At 39.0% G+C, this 25,204-nt stretch overlaps 1 long non-coding RNA gene across 1 annotated transcript in view; it reads right to left on the reverse strand.

Moving 5' to 3' along the window:
- Positions 1-3,294: 3,294 nt before the first annotated feature.
- LOC112404593 (uncharacterized) overlaps positions 3,295-25,204 on the reverse strand; it is an 88,560-nt gene continuing 66,650 nt past the window's right edge. The window contains exon 3 of the long non-coding RNA XR_003004125.1: positions 3,295-3,534. This is a non-coding gene — a long non-coding RNA (uncharacterized LOC112404593). The remainder of the gene's footprint in view (positions 3,535-25,204) is intronic.

Consider the following 25,204-nt stretch of genomic DNA (forward strand, 5'->3'; position numbering starts at 1 on the left):
CCATCCCTACCCCCAAAATTGGCAGAAGCAGACCTTGGATGAAACGGTTTACAACAAACTGAGACCACACAGACACAATCTCCACTGGATAAAGGACTCAATCATTAACTGCACATTGTCTTTCTAGAAGCCCCATTTACAAATGGAAGACTTCAAAAGTCACAAAAGCCATGTTGTGGACTGCACACATGTCTGTGTTCCCCCCAGATCATATATTGAAACCCTACCCTTTGATGGAATGGTATTAGGAGGTAGAGTCTTTGGGAGGTAATCAGATTTAGAAGAGGTCATGAGGGTGGCTCGATCTCTCTTCCCTCGTCCATGTGAGGATACAGCAAGAAGGCGGCTGTCTGCCAACCAAGAAGAGGGCCCTCCCCAGAACTCAACCATGCTGGTACCCTGATCTGGGCTTCCCAGCTTCCAGAATGGTGAGAAGTAAATTTCTATTGTTTAAACCACCAATTTACAGTGGTTTACAGTTTACAGTTTAAATTTCTATTATAGCAGCCCAAACTGACTAAGACACACCACTAGGTCTCAACTGCAATACAGCTGAGAGTCAATCCAAAGAAATTACAAGGCTGATCCTTCCTTAGAAAAGAGTAAGTAGCCCTGGAGTGAACTGGGAAAATTCATTGTCAAGTTTCCCTATGACAAATGATGTGAAATTACAAATAGCCTCAAATACTGTTTTTACCTCCTGCTGTGGATTTCAAAGTATAAAGCACACATTCTCCTAAAAGCTATCATGAGTGCTGAGAAAGACGGTTTATTATTCATAAGTAAGCAAGTACAAGTTACTTCTAGAGGAATCACTGACAGGTGCACAAAAAGTAAAATTAGTGTGACAATTCAGGACCACATAGCATCCAAGAGAATGAGGCACTCTTCAAGTGAAAACATATCCTTTCGAAGAAAAAAAATTTAATTTCCCTCACATAGTAAATATGTAATGTGAGAACTACAAGGTACTTCTTTTAGGTGAAGTGATCCTGCAGAAATGAGGAAGGGACAGGAAGGGAAAGTAGCCAATAAAGCATTTGCTATTCAAAAAGTTACCACTGTCATCAAAATTAAAAGCTTGTGTGTGTCAAAGGACACTAGCAAGAAAGTGAAAAAACCTACAGAATGGGAGAAAGTATTTGTCTTCTTCTCCCTTTTCCCTTCATCCTACCCAGTGACGTGAGGATCTTTTCTTGCACCTTTGCTTGTATGAAATCTTCTGCCAGCTTTCAGTAGGTATTCTGTGAGAATTGTTCCACATGTAGACGTATTTTTGATTTATTTGTGGGAGTGAGTGAGCTCCACCTCCCTCTACTCCACCATCTGGATCTCCAGGGGAAAGTATCTGTAAATCATATTCTATGATAAGGGTCTAGTATCCAGAATATATAAAGAACTCTTACAACCTAACAATAAAAATACAAATAACCCAGATGAAAAATGGAGAAAGGATTTGAATAGGTATGTTTCCAAAGAAGATGTACCAAAGACCAATAAGCATGTGAAAAGATGCCCAACATCATTAGTCATCAGGGAAATGAAAATGAAAATCAAAATGAGATACCACTTCATACACACCAGGATGACTATAAGCAAACAGATAAATAATTACAAGTTGTGGAGAAACTGAAATCCTCAGACACGGCTGGTGGGAATATAAATGGCACAGTCACTGTGGAAAACAGTGATGGTTACTGTTGATGGTTACTCAAAAAGTTAAATATAAAGCTATCATATGACTCAAGCAATTCCATTCTAGGTACATACCCAAAAGAACTGAAAACATGTCCACACAAAAACTTGTATACAAATATTCACAGCAGCATTATTCATAATAGCCAAAAAGTGGGAACAGCCCGAATGTCCATCAAATGACAAATGAGTAAACAAAATATGGCTTATCCATACAACAGAATGGTATTTGGCCATAAGAAAAACACAAGCTGCAACGTGGACCAACCCTGAAAACATCAAGCTGAGTGAAAGAAGCCAGACACAAAGGATTATATATACTATGATTCCATTTATACGAAATGTCCAGAATTGACACATCTATAGCGACAGAAAGGTTGCCAGAGGATGGGAGGAGAGGGGAACTGAGTGACTATTAACAGGTAAGGGGCTTCTTTCGGGGGGGGATGGAAATGTTCTGGAATTAGGTAGTGGTGATGGCTACACAACATTGCGAATATACTAAAAGCCACTGAATTGTACACTTAAAATGGTTAAAATAGTAGGTTTTGTGTTATGTACATTTTATCTCCATTTTTGAAAGCTACCACTCTGGGACCTGGAGCCTAATCCCACTAGGGAAGGCTGGGAGCCTGTATTACAGGGTGCAGCTCAGAGTTATCTCATCCAAGAGGTAAGGAAGCTGGGGTATTCATACACTAACTCCCATCAGTCAGTGACTGAAGGTTGCTTTTAGGGAACATTGATTCCTTGCACTTCTGGCCTGCCCGGCCAAAGGGGCTCTGGTGGCCAGAGAAAGTCCTTAGGCAAAGAAATGCTGGTGCTGACAGTGGATGGTCAGACCAGTGTGCCCTGAAAGTTACAGGCAAGGAGGTTTGGGCAGTGGACCAACAATCTGCTACTCTCTCATCAAGTTGTTTTGGATTAAACAAGAAAGGCTGTGTAAAGGCTTTACAGTGCCAAACAAAGAGAGAGCTCTCAGTAAATGCAAGTTATTTTTACAAAAGATGCAATAGGTTAAATAATTTGATCCAAACTGCACAGTTAATGCAAGGTGGAGCTGGGATTTACACAGATCTCTCTGTGCAGTTCAGTCTTTCACACAGACAATTGTATTAACCAAACGTACAGTAACCAATCTTGCAAACACACCTCCGATGGCAACTGTGTCATCACGGCATTCAGAGGCTATCATAAACAGCTTTACTCTCTCTCCTCCCCCTGATGTGCCCTTGGTGGGGGAAGCAGCTGCTTTTCTCACAAAAAGGCCTTGAGGGCTGAAGTTACTGTCTGCTCAAACTCCAGGGTTTGAATATTATGTAGCTTGTTGTGTAGTTGTTTAACTGAGACTCAAAGCTCGCACATTTGCTGACAATTTAGTGCAAAGGACCAAGACAGACAAACACCTGCAACTGCAGAAGCAGCAGGACACTATCCTCACTAACCTAGCGGTCCTGCTGTTCTCCAGAATAATCTGGCTCAACAAAGGCGGTGCACTAGCAGAAACACTAGAGGAATGCCCTGCGTGAACTCCCACCAGAGAGCATGCCAGAGGGGTGACATGAGGATGGGGGCTGCAAAACCCACACCTACCTCATCAGGTACGGGTTGATCATCGTGTCTAAGTAGCTGTAGTACACAGCACTGTTCCCACGGCCGTACTGGTCATTGTCCTGCCACCTCGTCTGGATGAGCAAGAAGTACCCATAGGCCTCGTGGTGCTGGTGGCAAGCCTCAACTCTCTGATTCCCTGATGATGTAGCCAAGGAACGGACATTCCTAGGAAGCAGCCTCAAAACCCAAAAGGTCGTGGCTGGTAATTGCTGCGTTGGAGAGTACCTTCAAGAAAAAAAGCAATAGGGGATAAGAATGGTCTCAAGAAATCTTGATTTTAGTTTTACAAAAGCAATTGCATTACATTTTGGCCATTGGTTTCAAAAGGAAATTAGAGGGGACTTCCCTGGTGGCGCAGTGGTTAGGAATCTGCCTGCCAATGCATGGGACACGGGTTCGAGCCTTGGTCTGGGAAGATCCCACATGCCACGGAGCAACTAAGCCCGTGAGCCACAACTACTGAAGCCCACGCGCCTAGAGCCCATGCTCCACAACAAGAGAAGCCACCGCAATGAGAAGCCCACGCACCACAACGAAGAGTAGCCCCCGCTCACTGCAACTAGAGAAAGCCCAAGCGTAGCAACCAAGACCCAACACAGCCAAAAATAAATTAATTAAATTTTTAAAAAAAGAAGGTAATTAGATTTTTTTTTTTCTGCTAGGAAATAAATCTTCCCTGATAACCCAGGTCCTTGCCACAAACCTATTTATTTATTTATTTTTGGCTGCGTTGGGTCTTTGTTGCTGCGCACGGGCTTTCTCTAACTGCGGCGAGCGAGGGCTACTCTTCCTTGCGGTGCGCAGGCTTCTCATTGCAGTGGCTTCTCTTGTTGCGGAGCACAGGCTGTAGGCATGTGAGCTTCAGTAGTTGTGGCACATGGGCTCAGTAGCTGTGGCTCGCGGGCTCTAGAGAGCAGACTCAGTAGTTGTGACTCACAGGCTTGGCTGCTCCGCCGCATGTGGGATCTTCCCGGACCAGGGATCAAACCCGTGTCCCCTGCACTGGCAGGCGGATTCTTAACCACTGTGCCACCAGGGAAGTCCCTTACTTTTTAAAAGGACTCCTTATTTTAAAAGGCTTTGGCACATACTGACAGAAGCAAGTGAAGCCTTTGTTTGAATTTGACTAGTAGGAATTTAAAGTATATTTGTATGAGGGTGCTCTATTCCACAAAGTATTTCAAGGAGGGTACTGTTTCTGACAAAATCTGTAACAACACCAAGGGCATAAAGATAGAGTTTGGGTAAACAGTATTATCAATTGGGCCTATCAACTATAAGGATTTTTTCTTTTAAGTGCATTAGTTTTCTTTTAGAACAAAAGTAATGCCCTATGGAAAATGTTTAGACTATGCACAAAGGGGAAAAAAAACCCAACAACCCAACAATACCAGCTATTGACACTTCTGTGTGCATTATTCCAGTCTTATATTTATGTATCTACGTACACATTCTTAAATAGGACCGTACTGCTCATGTTGTTTTGTAATCTCCTGTGCTTAACAATACTCTCTAACGTTAAATAGAGAGAGTGTCTAAATATGCTTAAATATTCTCTTATATCATTTGCAGTGCTGGATTCTGTTATATTCCATTATATTGAAGCACCAAAATTTCCCAAATATTCTTTTGCTGCATATTGAGAATTTTGATTCCAAGTTTGTTAAATGGCATTGGAATCTTTGTAAATAAACCTTCACACACATCCATGATCATCTTCTTAGGATAAATACTTAGAAGTAGAATTGCTGGGTCAAAGGGTAAGTGAGTTGTTAAGGATTTTGATATAAATTAATGCCCTCCAGAAAGGTGGTACCAATTCATACCTTCCACAGCAGTGTATGAGCAGGCCAATTTCCTTGTCAATTTTAAAATGCTTTGTCAATTTGACTGTGTTCTCCCATTTCCATACAAATTTAATGAAATGTGCTAAGTGGAAAGATGACTGGAATGGAATACCAGCTATGATGGAATAACCGGCATCAGAATAACCTCTCTGTCTGAGAACAACTATAGGAGCTAGATGAAACATAAAAGAAGAGCTGTTTGAACATCTGAGGAAAAAAATCACAGCAGCAGGACTCTACAGTCTGTACCCCCAGGGACAGGGTAACACACTGGCCTCTGCTGTTTCTCATCAGGGCACTTGCCAGTTCACCACATGGGGAATAAAGGCTGAAGAGGTAACAGCAACCTAGAGCTTGCAGTGGTCTTGCTGTGTTGGAAGAGTTGACAAGAACTGAAAGGCCAACATCCTGGAGAAAGTGAGCTGCAGAGAAGTGAGCCTAATAGGGCAGATTCCCCTCAAGGACTTCGCTGACTCACAAGCTGCACATGCTCAGAGAACAAAGAAACCAGCAGAAGCAACTGTACACGACTAAAATCTCAGGAGAAAACAGGAGTCTCATTGCACTGAGAACCCAAAAATGAGCTTTCAGAGCTGCCAGGGAGGAGGGCAAAGACCCCAGACTCTGAGTTTCAAAATACCAGGCCAACCAGGAAAGAGGAACAGAGGAATTTTTTTTAATAAAAATAGTCCCACAGACTCACACAGATTTAAAAATAATTATGAATAACATACATCACAGATAAAAGGCCCAACACATAAAGAACTCTAAAACTGAAGGGGGAAAAAGATCAAAAACCCAATAGAAAAATAAGCAAAAGTCACAGACAGACAATTCACAAATAAAGATTTTAAATGACCTTTAAACATATGAAAAGATGGACAACTTCAGTTATAATGGAAATTATAACTGCAAATTATAACTATGCTGAGATACCATTTCTCAATGATTATATTTGGTAAAAATTACAAAGCTTGATAGCACATTCTCTTGACATAGCCATGAGGAAAGAGAGTTTTATACATTGATGGTGGGAATGTCCCCCCACCTTTATGGGAGGAGAATTTGACAATATGTAACAAAACCACAAGTGAGTTTACCTTTTGAATTGCATCTAAGCATTTACCTTGAAGATACACCTTCAAGAATGTACAAACAAACAAAACAAAACAAAACAAAACATATGAACAAAGTATATCACTATTTGTGATTGAAAAGTACTGGGAAAAAACACACTTAGGAGATTGGTTGAATGAGCTATGGTATATTCACACAATGGTATATTATGCAACTATAAATAAAAACTATAGAAGATGTGATATGGAGTGATTTCCAGGATATATTTGCTGTCAATCAATAAAAGCAAAGTGCCAAAGGGTATATATAGTATGATACATTTGTGTAAGAAAGAAGAGGAAATAAGATAATATAAATGTATTTATTTGTATTTAAAAAAAAAGAAACTCAGGAAGAATGAGCCAGAAACTAATAAGGGTGCATTAAGGTGCATGGGGTGAGAAAGGGGAAGTGACCCTCCTCTCAATATAGATTTCTGTGTAATTTCGAGTTTTGGAAGCATGTTAATGCTTTACATACATAAAATAATGATGATGATGAAGATGATGAAGTTAAATTAACAGTGATGGAGGGGAAAGAAACCAAAAATGGAATATAAACAAAAACAAATAAGCCCATAATTCAAATGAATAACACTGAAGGGAAAAATAATTACTTTTGAATACAGAGTTTTCATTCTATACCCTCAGTTTGAAAACAAAAATCTTTTAACAAGTATTGAACACTGGTTAGTCAGTATGATTTTTTATAGTGGTAGGGTTAGCAATTCTGAAACAGTTTCTGTGAATCTAAGCCTGGGCAAGTGAGTAAATATACTGAGGATAATGTGAACCAAGTTTGTCACTTGGAAAAAGGACTTACAAATATGGAAAGGAAAAAGACTAAAATGAACCTTCTGGTGTTAGATTAGATCTGGGAGCATCAATATGAACTCCTCGATTAGAGGCAGAGATAGAGATTTCCTAGCCCAGCTGAGCCTAGACATAATGGCACTCCAGTAGAAAATCAGCGCACTTAGCGCCCAGATCTTAGTTTGTAAATACCCATCTCCACAAAAAGGAACCAGGGCTCCTTAAAGAAAACAACTGATTCTAATGATGGGACAGATAAAGTAAAAGATGATCCCGGAATATCTTACTGTGTCAGAAAGTAAAGAAATGTTCAAAGAATCATGGGCATGTTAAAAGTTCATGGGAGGGACTTCCCTGGTGGTGCAGTAGTTAAGAATCCGCCTGCCAATGCAGGGCACATGGGTTTGAGTCCTGGTTTGGGAATATCCCACATGCCGCGGAGCAACTAAGCCCTAGAGCCACAACTACTGAAGCCCGCGTGCCTAGAGCCCGTGCTCCCCAGCAAGAGAAGCTACCGCAATGAGAAGCCCGCACACCGCAACGAAGAGTAGCCCCCGTTCACCACAGCTAGAGAAAGCCCGCATGCAGCAACGAAGACCCAGTGCAGCCAAAAATAAATTAATTAAAAAACATTTTTAAAGTTCATGGAGGCTGCTTGAGTGAGTTCCCAATGGCCAAATTTGAAACATTTGAGCATCAAATTTCAAAATGAGATCAATGCATTATAACCTTTTGAATTAAATAAGAATTAAGTCTACCAAATTAATAAAGGGGGGCGAAGGAAAGTTATCCCTTACGTAAGTATGCTCAGTAATAAATGTAGAAAGGATAATGGAGTTAGAAAATCATCATTTTGCAAATATCATAGTAATAATTGATTCAAATATCATAGTAATAATTGATTCAGTCAACAATCATTGACAGATGCTAAAATATACTGGGTACAGGTTTGGTGAGGAGCAGATTATTTGCACTGTCTCAAACTATTTCCCCACAAATTATTTACTCACTACAAATTAATAATGGTACGTTTATGTTGGCTCATACTGGTAAGATAGCTCCTTATCCAAGTTATCAAAGTTAATATCACTAATAATGAAACAAATGAACATCAAATGCCTCCTGATATGATGGACTGTGAAGGACACAGTATCACTTTTGTGTTATTTCTGCCAACAATGCAATATCTGAATCTAATCATGATGAAACACCAGAGAAACCAAAATTAAAGAACATTCTACAAAGTAATTGTTCTGGACTCTTCGAAAATATCAAGATCATGAGAGACAGATAAAGAAGAATTGTTTCAATTAAAGGAGACTAAACAAACATGACAACTAAATGCAATGTATGATCCTAGATTACACACTAGACTGGGAAAAAGATGTTGCTAGAAGGGACATTATTGGAATAATTGATAAAATTGTAATTTAGACTGTAGATCAGGTAACAGTATTGTATCAATATCAAACTTTCTAATTTTGAAGTTGTACTTTAGTTGTATAAGAGAAATTCCTTGTTCTTAGTAGATACAAACTGAAGAATTTAGGAATAAAGAAGGATGACATCTGCAACATCATGCCAAATGGTTCAGAAAGAAATAACGTGTGTGCGTTGGGTGGGTGGGGGGATAATACATGTGCATGGAGGGGAAGATGATAAAGTAAATGAGGACAAAAATGTAAAAATTTGGTGAATCTAGTTAGAAGATATACAGTAATACTTTCTGCTATTCCTACAAGTTTTCTGTAAATTTGAAGTTATAAAAAAATCAAAAGTTACCCTGAAAAGCTATCACTAATATGTTCAAAAAACAGATTAAAAAATTTGATAATTTTACCAGAGCATTGGAATCTATGAAATACAATCATTATATTATGAATTCAATAGTTCAGTTAAACAATAGACTAGTCACAGAAGGGAGAACTAATTAACTGGAAGATAAATCAGTCTAAATATTTAGATTGAAGCACAAACAGATAGAAGACTTTAAAATACAAAACAAACATAAGCAAAAGATAGGACACTACTTTTTAAAAAGATAGGAAAGAGAGAGATAATGGGTAATAAGCAATATTTGAAGAAATATTGGCAGAAATTTTCCCCAAACTGAAAGAAATGAAGCCACAGATTCAAGAATCATTATGAACACAAGCTGGATAAATTAAAGAAAACCAAACATAACAAAACTGCTGAAAACAAAGACAATCTTAAATACAGGAAAAAAAAAAAAGACACTTTACCTTCAAAGCAACAACAATAAGATGACTTATTCAATGGAAACAATAAAAGAGACAAAAGAGCGGCACCTTTAAAATTCTTAAAGTAAATGATTGCAGAGCTAGAATTCTACACCCAGAGAAAACATCCTTCAAAAGTGAAAGCAAAATAAATAATCATTTTAACAAAAACTGAAAGAATTTATCCCAAGCAGACCTACACTAGGAAATGCTGAAGGGCACTCTTCAGATAGGAGGAAAATGACCCTCAATGAAAGCATAATAATGCAGAAAAGAATAAAGAGCAATGGAAAGAGTAGATAGATGGGTAAATTTAAATTAATAATGACTGCTTAAAACAATATTAATAATATCTTGTGGCATTTAAAATATATATGGAATTAAAATATCCCAGAACAGTAGCAAAAGAGATAGGAGGGTAAATTCAGTTACAGTGTTATAAGATCTTTTCTTTTTTTAGTAAGTGATAACAATCCTAATTTAAGCTTGAGTATAAGTCAAGGAAGCATGATGTAACCTCTAGGATAATCAGAAAAATATTAGAAAAAGAATATTTAATTAACAAAGGGAAAACTAAACAATAAAGATACTTTTCAAATCCAAAAGAAGACAATATGTCAGGTGAAAGGACCAAAAAATAGATGAAACAAACAAAAAACAAACAGTATAGTGGATTTGAATAAAACTTAGCAATAATTACATGAATTATAACAAACTACTGCAAATAATAGGCATAGACTGTCAGAATGGATTTTTTTAAAACCCAACCACATGTTATTTATAATAGACACACCTTAAATATAAGGACACAGAAAAGTTGGTAGTAAAATGATGGAAAACATACAAACATAAACAAGAAAAAAGGCTGGTGTAGATATACTAATGACAGACAAAACAGATTTTAAGTTAAGAAGTATTACTACATATAAAAGAGAAACTTCCGGTAAAGATAAAAAGGTCAATTCAACAAAGATTTCATAACACAGACTCAAATATAGTAAAAACTAACAAAACTAAAGGAGTAATAAACCAATTCCCAATTGCAATGCACAGCTCTAACACACCTCTCTCGATAGCTCAAAGAAGAAGCAGAAAATAATCTATAGAAAATTAGAACAACATGATTAAAAACTTAACACAGGACCCACTGACTGTAGAATACACATTATTGGGGTTTTTTCAATAAATTTATTTATTTTATTTATTTATTTTTGGCTGTGTTGGATCTTCGTTGCTGCATGCAGGCTTTCTCTAGTTGAGGTGACCAGGGCCTACTCTTTGTTGCGGTGCATGGGCCTCTCATTGCAGCAGCTTCTCCTGCTGTGGAGCACAGGCTCCAGGCACACAGCCTTCAAGCAGTTGTGGCTCACAGGCTCTAGAGCACAGGCTTAGCAGTCACGGCACATGGGCTTAGTTGTTCCACGGCACATGGGATCTTCCCGGACCAGGGCTCGAGCCCGTGTCCCCCTGCATTGGCAGGCAGATTCTCAGCCACTGCGCCACCAGGGAAGCGCAAATACACATTATTTTTAGGTACATATAGAAGTTACCAAAATAAAGCGTATACTGGGTCATAAAACAAATCTCAACAAATTTTAAAGAATTAAAATCAGAGTCTATTCTCTGACCACAGTGGAATTAATCTAAAAATCAATAACAATAACTACAACAAAAACACAACTTTAAAACTCCCCAAAAGCCTGAAAATCAATTAATAAAGTTAAATAAGAAATCACAATGGAAAATAAGAAAACATTTTCAATAGAACAGTAATAAAAATATGACATATAAAAACTTGTGGGATATACCTAACTTGCAGTTAGAGAAAATACAATAGTTAAATGAAAATCTAAGGATGAAAATGAATGATCTAAGGATCTATCTCAACAAGCTTGAAAAAGAGTAAATTAAACTAAAAGAAAGGATATGAGAGCAATAATGAAGATAAGGACAAAAATCAATAAAATAGACATAAAAATAATAGAGGAGAAGTCAGTAAATTTTTTCTATAAAGGAACAAATGGTAAGTATTTTAAATTTTGTGGGCCATAAGATATGTCACAACTACTCAACTCTGCCACTGTAATGCAAAAACAGGCATAGACAATACATAAATGAATGGAAATAGCTGTGTTACAATAAAACTGTATTCACAAAGGGGCTTCCCTGGTGGCGCAGTGGTTTGAGAGTCCGCCTGCCAATGCAGGGGACACGGGTTCATGCCCCGGTCCGGGAAGATCCCCCGTGCTGCAGAGCAGCTGGGCCCGTGAGCCATGGCCGCTGAGCCTGCGCATCCAGAGCCTGTGCTCCGGAATGGGAGAGGCCACAGCAGTGAGAGGCCCACGTACCGCAAAAAAAACCACACAAAAAACAAAAAAAAACAGGTAATGGGTTAGATTTGACCCATGAGCCATATTTTGTCAATCCCCACAGTAGAAAATACAATAAAGCCAAAAGTTTGTTCTTTGAGAAAATAAAACAGAACAAATAAAATTCATAAAACCCCAGTAAGACTGTAGAAAGAAAAGAGGGGACAAATTACCAATATAAGCAATGAAAAAGGGACATCACTACAGAAATCACAGGTATCAAAAAGATAAGATGTTATAAATAACTTTAGATCAATAAATTTGATAATTTAGATGAAATGGACAAATTCATATTTAAAAATACTAACTTACCAAAACTGACAAAAGAAGAAACAGAAAATTCAAATAGTCCTATATCCATTAAAATGTGAATCTGTAATTAAAGCCTGTCCACCAAGAAAACTTCAGGATCAAATGGCTTCATCAGTAAATTCTTTAAACATTTCATGAACTACCACCAATCTTATACAAATTATTCCAAAGAACAAATAAAGTGAAGTCATTTCTGAACACATTTTATGAGGCCTGTACAGCCTTGATACCAAAACTTATCAATAAAGAAAAAGTATTACAAGAAAGGAAGAGTATAAAGCCAATCTCTCTTATAAACATAGATGCAATAATTTGGCAAAATCAAATTAAATATTGGCAGATCAAAGCCAGTGATATATAAAAAGAACAAGCCTCAACCAACTTAATTTATAACACTAATACTAAGCTGGTTTAAAACTTGAATGTCCATCAATATAATTTACCCCCATTAACTAAATAAATAAGAAAAGTTATATAGTCATTGAATATATGAAAAAAAGCATTTGATAAAATTCAATGCCCATTTGTGGTGTTTAAAAATCCTAACAAAGTAGGAATGAAAGGAACTGCCTTAACTAATAAAGAATACCTTTTTTAAAAATCTGCATTAAATATATTAATGGTAAAATAGTGAAAGCTTTTCCACAGAAATTGGGAATGAAATCAGGATGTCTACAATCACTTCTATTAAAACACTGTACTGTGGCCCAAGGAAAATAAATTTATTGTTTTTAATTTTAAGAAAAAAAATCACCGTTGTTCACAAATGCTATGAGTATATGCCTAAAATATTCAAAATAATCTACAAATAAATTAAGGATTAAAAAGTGAATTTAGCAAAGTCCCTTAAAAATCATACTTAAAAATCAATTGTATTTTTAGATACTAACACTAAACAATTGGAAAATGAAATTTTAAAACAATACCATTTACATTAGTAAAACATAAGCTACCTAAGGATATCTAGCATCAAAAATACCAGATACCTGGGAACAAAACTGGTCAAAAATGTGCAAGACCTGTACACTGAAAACTACAAAACACTGCTAAGAGAAATTAAGAATGACATAAATGGAGGGATATACCACATCCGTGTACTGGAAGACTAAGTACTGGCAGGATACCAGTTCTTCCCAACTGATGTAAGTTCAAGGCAATAAAAACCCCAGCTGGCTTTTCTATGAAAACTAATAAATTGATCATACATTTTACATGTAACTGTAAAAGACTTAGAATAGTCAAAACAAACATGAAAAAGAATAAAGTTGAAGAATTTACATTACCAAATATTAAGATTTATTATAAAGTATAGGGTAATTAAAACAGTGGTCTTGGCACAGGATAGACAAATATATTGATGAAACAGGGTCTAGGAAACAGGCCACTCATATAAGACCGTGCAATTTATGAAAAATGTGCCACTGGAATGCAATGGGGGAAAGGATAATATTTTTAATAATTTATATTTTTTAATGAAACTTTATCCCACCTCAAAACATGCACACAATTCAATTCTATATGAATTACAGAACTAAATGTAAAAGGAAAAACAATAAAGTTTCTAGAAAGTAATACAGACTACATTTTTAGCATTGGGGTAAGCAAAATAATCCCTTATACAGGATACAAAAATCTCTTATTATAAAAGATTAATAAATTTAACTTCTTTAAAATTAGGAACTTATGTTTATCAAAGGACACCAGTAAGGTATGCAATACACATATCCAAAAAGAACTAATATCCACAATATATAGAGAACCCCTACAAATCAATGAGAAAAAAAAATACACAACCCAAATTTAAAAAAATAATAATAAGTTAAAGATTTGAATAGGGACATAATGAAAGACGATATCCAATTGGCCAATAAGCGTAATAAAAGGTACTAAATATCATTAGCCATCAAGGAAATGTAAATTAAAACCATAATTATTTCCCATTTAAACCCTCATAATGGCTAAAATTTTATTTTGTTGATGAGGATGTGGAGCAACTAGCACTTTAATACTCTGCTGGTGGAAGTGTAAATTGGTGGACAAAATTTAGCAATCTATTTCACAATATCTACTAAAATTGTACAACTGCATGTGCTATGACCCAGCAATTCCACTCCTTGGTATATAGTCCATAAAAATGCATACATATGTCCCCCAAAAAACACATACAGGAACATCCATAGCAGCATTGCTCATAATAGCCCCAAACTGAAAACAACACAAGTATTCATCAATAGTAGAATGGATGAAGAAAAAGTGGATATTCAGACTTCCCTGGTGGCACAGTGGTTAAGAATCCGCCTGCCAATGCAGGGGAAAAGGGTTTGAGCCCTGTTCCGGGAAGATCCCACATGCCGTGGAGCAACTAAGCCCGTGTGCCACAACTACGGAGCCCGTGTACCACAACTACTGAAGCCCATGTGCCTAGAGTCCGTGCTGCACAACAAGAGAAGCCAGCCACAGCAATGAGAAGCCCATGCACCTCAACAAAGAGTAGCCCCTGCTCACCACAACTAGAGAAAGCCCGCGTGCAGCAACGAAGACCCAACACAGCCAAAAAAATAAAAATATAAGTAAATAAATAAATGTACTTTAAAAAAGCGTATATTCCTATAACAGAATACTATACAACCTTGAAAAAAGACTTTCTGCTACACACAATCACATTAATAAATCTCACAGACATAATTTTTAGGGAAAGAAGCCGAAAGAGTAGCTGTTATATGATTCCATGTATATAAAGTTCCCAAACATCAGAAGTAATCCATGATGATAGAAATCAGAATGATGTTCACTTTGGGGTGGGGCATAACGACAGGGAAAGGACATAAAGAAGGCTTCTGTAGGGTTAGTAATGTCCTATACCTTGGTCTGGGTGGCATTTACATGGGTATATTACTTTGTAGAAATTCGTCAAGCTTCTTTCATCTATAAATGTGTTATACTTCAATTAATATTTTTTCCCCAAAAGTGTGCAACATAAACAAAAATTATGATTACCCTAAGTTAAGACTCTAGTGGCCACAACAATTTACTTTTCCTTCATATACATACAAGGAGTTTATCTCTTGTCCATTCACCCTCATGCAAACTCAGAAAACTTGAGGCAGTCAAGGTTCTTCTTTATCCACATAAGGCCTTGTTATATTGGTTGCTTTGTGGATATGTACATAATTATACAGCCCCAAGCAGGCACTGACAAAGATGGACTTTAATTCTCACGTAGTAGAAGAGCAAGTAATTACTTAGAATCTTTTGATGACCTGAAAATAAACTGCCATCCAAGTGACATTTAAAAAGAGACGTTTCTTAACTTAAACATCTTTACTTGAAAGTTTCCCAAGGAATCAACCTTCATCGTCTGCACCTCTTGGTCACACGCAGGCTAAAATTCATCCACTTGAGCAAATACAAAAATCTCAAAATAGAAGAGTGCTCTGCGTGGTACTGAGTACCAGCTGGCATTTTGACTGACCACTAAGAGAAAGCAGGGGGAAGTCATTTCTTAAAACAACTTTAAAGAGCTATGTCATTAAGCACACTGGCATAATCCAAAGGAAATCAATTTTGACAAGTGCTTCACAAATATTCAGACTTTACAAATAATATTAAGGGCATTCTAAATCCTTTGGGAATGTGTCTTGACTCCAGAGAGAAAGTTGCCACAAATGGGCACTTTCCTGAAGTCTAAATGTGTGGGGGAGGAGGAGCCTGCCGTGCAAAGAAATTCTCAGGAAGCTGTGAAGATATTAGCTATTTTACTCAATTTATTCCAAGCTGAAACATAATAGTACATTATAAATCTGTTTTGATTGTACTTAATCTAATGAAAAAATGTTCATCTTTTTGATAAGTGCTCATTAGTCATTTTTTTCTGACACAAACAGACAAGAAAGATGTTCTTGTGCTGCATTTAAAACACAACTCAACTAATTACAGTGCAATGACTCAAAGAACAAAATCAACGCGCTGAAGTTTCTCACTTGAACTGTCTTTATAGTTGAATTAAAAGTCTAACCACCAATAAAGATGTTATTAAAAAAAAAAAAAAAAAGTCTAACCAAAAAAAATTTAAAGGGCCCTAGCAGTGTGTTTTATACTTAGGTTGAATAACGTTTAAGTAAACAAAGGCTAAATTTTAGCACATTATATACATTTTAATATTTTCTGTCAATTGCTCTCTAAGAATAGTTGCTGAATTTACCAACAAAGGGGTATGTGTTGGGGGCGGGATGCTCTCTGTTTTGGAAGTGGTGATAAATTTGCATAAGCAATTCATTCTGTTTCATTCATCTGGTCCCTTGGAGACCAAAAGCCAACGTGTAGATAATACCCGGTCAGGGTTGGGGCCAGTCAAGGGCCAGGGAATAGCACGAAGCTAAGTGATCATATAAGAATCAAGCCTATTTACAGCTCAGGCTTATGCCCAGGACTTTTAGAAGTATCAGATGTTTTGGGCTTTTTGGAATCACAGAGTATTAATCTGCTGAAATATTATCTTGAATGAGTCTAACAGAATTAATGCCATTTCCTAAAATGCTTAATTTATGCTCCAGGAAGTATTTTAACTAATCTGACACTTTGGGTATCTTATAGCTGGCTATGACTCAAATAATCATTTAATTGATTTTTTATGATTTATTTTTTATTATAAAATATATTAACCTGAAACTAGAAACTTTAGAAATTATTTTAGCTCTATGACACATTAATTATGCATATTGTATGCAAATTCCCGGGCAAAACATCACAAAGAGCAGTAAGTAAAATGAATTACTTAAATATGTTACTTCTTCCTACCCTCTCTATTGAAGTCAGTATTTACACGAATATATGCAACTTTTTTTTTTTTTTTTTTTTTTTTTTTTTTGTTACGCAGGCTCAGCGGCCATGGCTCACAGGCCCAGCCGCTCCACGGCATGTGGGATCTTCCCGGACCGGGGCACGAACCTGTGTCCCCTAGCATCGCAGGCGGACTCTCAACCACTGTGCCACCGGGGAAGCCCTATGCAACTTTTTAAAGGCTCATTTGAATGAACAAACAAAGCAAGAGAACAGTCTAGCACTGAACTCATTCAGTGGATGGTTGTCAGAGCCACCTTCATGAATGATTTTGCTGGCATTTTATAGTCTTTAGACATTGGGTACTAAGAAAAAACACACATCTTGTGTCCAGCAGGAAGTCAAATTGCTCTAATCTCTGTTAAGAAAATGGCTATCCCTCATTAACAAAGCTGTAAACACAGTATAACCATCTTGAAGCAAAAATGCGTAGCTTGGAGGTCAAGAATTCAGGGTGGAAAAACCAAGATTCAAGTCCCAACTCCACCACTTGTTCTTCAAGGGAACCTGGACAAGATTCTTCACTTCTCTAAGATTCATAAATGAGTAGCTGTTGGGGGAAAGAACACCCACATTGCTGTTATGAACATTACCTTCAAGAAGATGACAGGTGGAAAGCACTTAGCACAGAGCCTGACATATCATCAGGATTCAAAATTTAGCTGAGATTAATGAACCATCAATAGGACCTGAGTCTCAGGGACCTTCCTAGGAGTGATGAGCCACCTTTCTTCCCTTCCATCCTGTGTCATTTTCAATACTCCAGCATTGTCTGGAATGAAAAGGCAGCCCTTTTCCCTATATCACACTAACTGGTTGATTTCAGGCATCAAACCTACAACCTTGACCTTGTTATTATCATCCCAGCAGAACCAGCTCTCTTTATTAGACCTCACTTCAAGGTGTCAGCATGTAAGAGAAATGCAGTACATGGTGCATTTGGTCATTATGGGTCACCACACCTTTTCTGTAATTCTACTTTTGGATTTATATTTCCATTCATACTATTTGGCACAAAGGAAAAGTTTACCAACTTATTAAGTAATGGAATGGGCCACGTTCACTTTACTCGGACTTTATCTAAAGCAAATAAAACCATCAGTGTTTCTCAATCCTATACATGCTTATCAAGGCTGACTCGAGTACCTCGTTCCTCCCCATTAATATAAAAAGTTAATAGTCAACTGTTATTGAATGCTTACTAAATTCCAAGAACTTTATGAAACTCTTTCGTGGACTATCTCATTTAATTCTCAAACAATCCTAGACAGTAGGTACTGACATCCTTACATTAGGAAAGTGAGACTCAGAGAGGTTAAGCAACTTATTTAAGGCCACGCAGCTAGTAAGTGACGGAACCAGGATTCAAATTCAATTTGGTATGACTCCAAAGTTCACGATCTTTATCACAAAACTGTAACACCAGAAAGAAGTCACAGAGATTAGCAGCAAACACATCCAGAGGCATTCACATCAGTAAAAATTAATTGCAATGAGGTCAGAATTCGACACCAATTAAGTGTTATTCTTTTCACTTTGGGGTCATCTGGACACTGATTAGCAAGTTCATTCTTTCATTTATTTCTGTATGTATTTACTGAACAACCACTATGTGTTGGGCACTGTGCCAGGTGAGAAAAATGAAAACAACATATTTCCTAACCTGGATTTTCAGTTACTTCTCCCAGGCCTCATCCAAAAGTGAAAGGACATCCACTAGGAGTCCTTTCCTCAAATGCCACGCTTTGGACAAAAACAGTGGACTTGAAAATAGAGGAAGTAAGATTTTCTATATGTTATACAAGTTAATCAAGTTCTCTTTTCCAGTTCTTCAGGTACTGTTGCTGTCTGCAATTCCCCAGCGTTAAACAAAATATGTGAGGGGCTTCACAGTCTTCCTCAGCTCACCAGACTCTTCTTCCATTGTTCTCCACCATGTGCCCTAAGTTCCAACGATGCTGAGCCGCTCATATTTTCCGAACTCATGGGGCTCCTTCTCACCCTCCATACTTTTACATACGCTGTTGCTTCTGCACAGCATGCCTATTCCTCCTAATATTTCAATTCACCATGTACAAGCCAGCTCAAACATCACCTTCTTTATGACATCCTTCCTGATCACTCCCCACAGTCTGTCTACAACCTTGAATAATCAGACGGAGTTTGATGGTTACCTCTTTCGTTCTTTCAACAAACTATTCCTGCAGTTGAAACAAAACAGACCAATATCCCTGCCCTTGGGAAGCTGACATTCTTGTGGTGGGAGAGGAAATAAATATAAGAAATAGGCAAATTATACGGAATGTTATAAGCTGATAAGTGGCATGGAAAGAGATGGGTAGGGTAAGGAGAGTGGGACTGAGGGTCGAGGGGAGGACTGCACACAGGAGAAGCTGCAATTAAAAGCAGTGGTCAAAGTAGAGCCAATTAAGGAAGTGAGAAAGACATGCAGAAGGTGAGGGCCTCTGAACATTTTGCACTACTTCTCCCCACATACATTTCGCATCTCTCATTTGCATTTCAGTCTTCCTCATTAAGCTGGGAGTTCTCCAGGGGCAGGGACTAAGTGAATTATCTTTTTCCTCCACAGTGTACAATTCAGCACCTGGCAGGAATTGCTCAGTTTATTGTTTGTTCAATGAACAAATGAAAGAAAGAAACTCTTCACAGGCTCCACAGTCAGAGAATTGGTCATTTCTCCTACCCCTACATTTTTTAAATGGTGCTTTACTGTGTTTGCTTTCAGCATCTCCAATAATCTTCCTGTCTTCTTCACCAGTGATCTCCAAAGTATGGGATGTGCACCAAGGGGTTTCCAGGATCATCCAAGGATGAGAGGCCTGGAGAAGCAGGAAGGAAACACTAAAATCATGCGATTTTTTAATATCTAAACTAAGAGAAAATAAGCACTACTGAAATGTAATATATGGGTTGAGGCGGACACCCTCACTCACAGTGGGCCTGAAATGCCCAAAGGGAAGGAAAGCTTCACTCAAGAATGACATCCCCACTTGGACAGGGCCCGTTGCTGTCACTGTTTTTGTTTTTCTTTACATTATACCCTCATCCTAGCAAGCCCTCAACAAATATTTGATGAATAAATGAATGAATATTACAAATAGTGAAAGTTCTGGAGAACTGTCTTTGCACCTCAGTGACCCCTGGTAAGGGCCGGGAAGAACACAGATGTCAGAGACAAAAAGGGCTACACCCATTATTCAAGTCAAGACTTCCCTGTTACCTCAGTCACCTCAGCCAAGGAGCAGCAGCCCTGGTCTATTAAGGGGCTTATAGGAGAGGGAAAAAAGGATTTCTTCCTTGTGCCGTTGACTTGTCGAAAGGAAGAAGCTTTTTCATCAGGCTTTTCCTTACCTCCCAACATTCCCTTCTTTATAAACTAGATTCTGATACCTGAGAGATTCTCACGTTGAGTAGGACTCATCCAGCCTCTGTCTTGATGGAAAATAAGTGGTGTGCCACTTCATAAGGGTACCAAAGTAAACCTTTGACTTTGGTATCCTGGACATGGCCAGGCAGGGCTGCTAATTAGAAATGGTTAGCCAATGCAGCCTTGTGGTACAGGCCCAACAAGCTCTCCCTCAAACCTTCCCTGGGAACAACAAAGCAAGGGTGTGCCAAGGGTACTCAGTGACAACTGGGCTACTGGGTTCTGATCAAACTGTGTAGACTTTCTTCCTCCTTCTCCCCTCCTCCCAGGGTTGGAGACCTAGTACATGAAGATGACAGAGGAAGGCAATCATTTCAGCACAATGATAGTATAGGAGACACCCAATGAGCTGTTTCTCATACTTTGCAAATAACTCCCCACCCAGAAAAGACACTGTGAAAATCCCCTTTAACCCCAACATTCAGTGCCCTGGTGCCATCTGGTCAAGAACACAAGGGAATCAACCAGCATAGAAAGAGGTAAAACACTGAGGATTGGGAACAAATGAATAAAAACTGAAGAGGGCACCAGGGAGACAGAGAAAAGGTAGGAGATGAAGAGAGGAAAGCCTTACTTAGCTTCCCAGAACCACTCTCAGCTATAAAATGGGAATAATTATTGTAAAGTCCTGAAACTAGGTGTAAGTTAACACCTGCACAAATATAGGGAGGAGAATCTCTGATAAGAACCAGGGATTTTAGTTGACTACAAGGTCAGTATGACAGTGTGATGCATGCGAAAGTTAAAAAAAAACAAATACAGTTTCCAGCTGCATGAATAGAAGTAAAACTGTTTGCAATAAATAAGGCAAGAACATTTCTCTTCTTTCTGCATGGCTTTGAGGTACAGCATTCAGTCTCAAGAGGAACTCTCTTAAGTTCCAGGGTAAAATGACCAGCATGGCAAAGGCCTAGAAATCACAGTACCTGGGATGATCATGGTGAGACCAGCAGGGATGGCTCCCACAGTAAGTACACAGAAACCCAACCCTGCTGACCACCTTGTTCTTGCCTCACCACCTTTTATGCGAATCTAGCCATTGTTAGCCTCTTCCTATTATGAAACCACCCTCGGACAACAAAGGATTTCACTAACCGGGTCAATGTGATCTAATACTTTTTGTGTATGTATGTGTGTCTGTTTAAATATATAAGCATTTGTTTATATCCTGCCTCGTTATATAAAAGGGATTCAAGGTGGTTTACAGTGATATATACATAAAATGCAAAGTAGCATACAGTGGAGTATAGATAAGAAAGATAAATACTCTTATTCTACCTCTTCTCCTCCCCGACAGCCATTTTACCTTGCGTTCCCAAGTCACAACTGCCATCCAGTTTGACCCAACGTCTACTCCCAATAAGCCTGCTTCAGCAACAGCAGCCTGAGTCAGATCTGCGTATTCAGCGTCATCTTCTCTAGCACACTCCTTCAATCCCTACTTAACACAGTTGGTTAGGAACCAGAAGCATAACAGTGACAAGACGAGGCCACCACCCACAAAGATTTCACAGTCCAGCAGCCCACCTTCTTCCCAATGGACAGGCAGTTTAAGAAACTGGCCATGTTGTTTAGATAGTTGAAATTTAGGGAGACTGGATTGCTGTTTCCAAAATTTGAAGGGCTCCAACAGGGTTTACCTTTCCTTTCAGTTTTTAACTATGCTATTTTATGTGCACTTTTATTTGAAGAGACCTTAACTTCCTTTTGGATCTAAGTAAGTTATAAATTAGAAATGAGTAAATATAGGGCAGCAATACAGCAGAGCAGTCAAGTGCAGAGGTTTTAGAGTCAGCTATTTTGGTTTCAAATCCAAGCAGCCCTGGCTATTAGCTATGATTTTTAGATTAGATGCATTTAGATAACCAAGATTAGACGTTGGACAAGTATTTAACATCCCTTAGCATCAATTTCCTCATCTTTAAGATGAGAATATCAATACATTGTGAAGATTAAATGGCATGATGTATTGGGTTGGCCAAAAAGTTTGTTCAGGTTTTTCCAAACCAACTTTTTGGCCAACACAACATGTGAAGCACTTCGAGCAGGAGCTGGCACACAGTAAGTGGCCAAGCACTGGTAGATAGTTATCATTAAATGTAAGCATATTTGAAGACATATTAGGCAGAAAGGGAAATCTTGATACCAGTGAGCTGAATTGTGACTTCATTATCATCAGCTCTAGAAACAAATTCTGGGTTTCCTCAAACTGATATTTTTACTTATTAGTATATGGAATAAGTTTCTAACTACTAAAACATTTAAAAAACTGCAACAACATAGGGGTAAACTCTCTGTTGTTACAAGCAGACAAGCAGCAAGATCCCCTCCATCATGACTGTCATTGGAAGGGAGTTGGGCTCCGTGTCTTATAAATTTCTTTCCTACTGTAAGACCCTGAACTTGAATTAAATCTACCGTAGAGTGAGAACAAAAGAATCATGCTAGCTTGACCTCAGAAGACGAGATTAGAAAAACTGGAGAATGGAGCCTGAGTTTCCACATAACTGGAACTGCTGGCTCAGGGTCTCTTCCCTCTGCTGTCACTGAGCTGCCCTGGAGCCCAAAGGGAGGGCGGCCTCACCGAGGCTTCCGGCTCTGGAGGGGCCCCACTAGCCAAAGCCGCGACCGTCCTGGGGACCGTGGGCCAGTTCCCTGAAACTTGGACCTTGAAGGCCACCTTTATTCACACAAAGAAGATTTTTCCATTTGGACGTCAACGTGTCAGAGGAGATTGTTTCAAGATGGTGGAGTAGAAGGAAGTGCTCTCACTCCCTCTTGCGAGAGCACCAGAATCACAACTAACTGCTGGACAACCATCGACAGGAAGACACTGGAGCTCACCAAAAAAGATGCCCCACATCCAAAGACAAAGGAGAAGCCGCAATGAGACGGTAGGAGGGGCGCAATCACAATAAATCAAATCCCATAACCGCTGGGTGGGTGACTCACAACCTGGAGAACAATTATGCCACAGAGTCCGCCCACTGGAGTGAAGGTTCTGAGCCCCACGTCAGGCTTCCCAACCTGGCTGTCCGGCAACGGGAGGAGGAATTCCTAGAGAATCAGACTCTGAAGGCTAGCAGGATTTGATTGCAGGACTTTGACAGGACTGGGGGGAACAAAGACTCCACTCTTGGAGGGCACACAAAAAGCAGTGTGTGTGCATCAGGACCCAAGGGGAAGGAGCAGTAACCCCATAGGAGACTGAACCAGACCTACCTGCTAGTGTTGGAAGGTCTCCTGCAGAGGCTGGGGGCAGCTGTGGCTCACCATGCGGGGAAGGACACTGGAAGCAGAAGTTCTGGGAAGTACTCCTTGGCATGAGCCCTCCCGGAGTCCACCATTAGCCCCACCAAGGAGCCTGTGGGCTGTGGTGCTGGGTCACTTCAGGCCAAACAACCAACAGGGAGTGAACTCAGCCCCACCCATCAGCAGACAAGCAGATTAAGGTTTTGCTGAGCTCTCCCTGCCAGAGCAACACCCAGCTCTACCCATCACCAGTCCCTCCCATCAGGAAGCCTGCACAAGCCTCTTAGATGGCCTCATCCACCAGAGGGCAGACAGCAGAACCAAGAAGAACTACAATCCTGCAGCCTGTGGGACTGTATGGGACCTAATGGGACCTAATGGGACCTAATTCTGACCTAATTAAAAGCTTTTGCACAGCAAAGCAAACTATAAACAAGACAAAAAGACAACCCTTAGAATGGGAGAAAATATTTGCCAACGAATTAACAAAGGATTAATCTCCAAAATGTATAAATAGTTCATGCAGCTCAATATTAAAAAAACAATCCAATCAAAAAATAGACAGAAGAACTAAATAGACATTTCTCCAAAGAAGACATACAGGGATTCCCTGGTGGTGCAGTGGTTGAGAGTCCGCCTGCCGATGCAGGGGACACGGGTTCGTGCCCCAGTCCAGGAAGATCCCATGTGCCGCGGAGCGGCTGGGCCCGTGAGCCATGGCCGCTGAGCCTGCGCGTCCAGAGCCTTTGCTCCGCAACAGGGGAGGCCACAACAGTGAGAGGCCCGCGTACCGCAAAAAAAAACAAAAACAAAAAAAAACAACTACAATGAGTATCACTTCACACTGGCTAGTATAGGCATCATCAGAAAATCTACAAACAACAAATGCTGGAGAGGGTGTGGAGGAAAGGGAGCTCTCTTGCACTGTTTGTGAGAATGTAAATTGATACAGCCACTATGCAGAACAGTATGGAGGTTCCTTAAAAAACTAAAAATAGAATTACCATATGACCCAGCAATCCCACTACTGGGCATATGCCCAGAGAAAACCATAATTCAAAAAGACACATGCACCCCAACATTCATTGCAGCACTATTTACAATAGCCAGGTCATGGAAGCAACCTAAATGCCCACCGACAGACGAATGGATAAAGAAGATCTGGTACATATATACAATGGAATATTATTCAGCCATAAAAAGGAATGAAATTGGGTCTTTTGTAGAGAAGTAAATCAGAAAGAGCAAAACAAATATCGTATATTAACGCATATATGTGGAATCCAGAAAAATGGTACAGGTGAACTGGTCTGCAAGGCTGAAATAGAGACACAGATGTAGAGAACACATATGAACACTAAGGGGGGAAAGCCGGGAGGGGGAGATGATGGTGGTGGGATGAATTGGGAGATTGAGATTGACATATACACACTAACATGTATAAAACAGATAACTAATAAGAACCTGATGTATAAAAAATAAATAAATAAATCAGGAGGAAAAAAAAGAAAAAGAAAAATTGAAGGCAGTTTTCTGAAGCACTGCAAAGATAAGGGATTCCTGGACCTGGGAAGACTCATCTGGCCAGAGGCCAGAACAAAAAGTGCTGAATTATTTTCGTTGGTTCCTGGAAACCAAATGCAAATCTAACCAATAATCA

This window comes from Neophocaena asiaeorientalis, unplaced genomic scaffold (assembly GCF_003031525.2).
Source record: "Neophocaena asiaeorientalis asiaeorientalis breed wild unplaced genomic scaffold, Neophocaena_asiaeorientalis_V1.1 scaffold196, whole genome shotgun sequence".
NCBI lineage: Eukaryota > Metazoa > Chordata > Mammalia > Artiodactyla > Phocoenidae > Neophocaena > Neophocaena asiaeorientalis.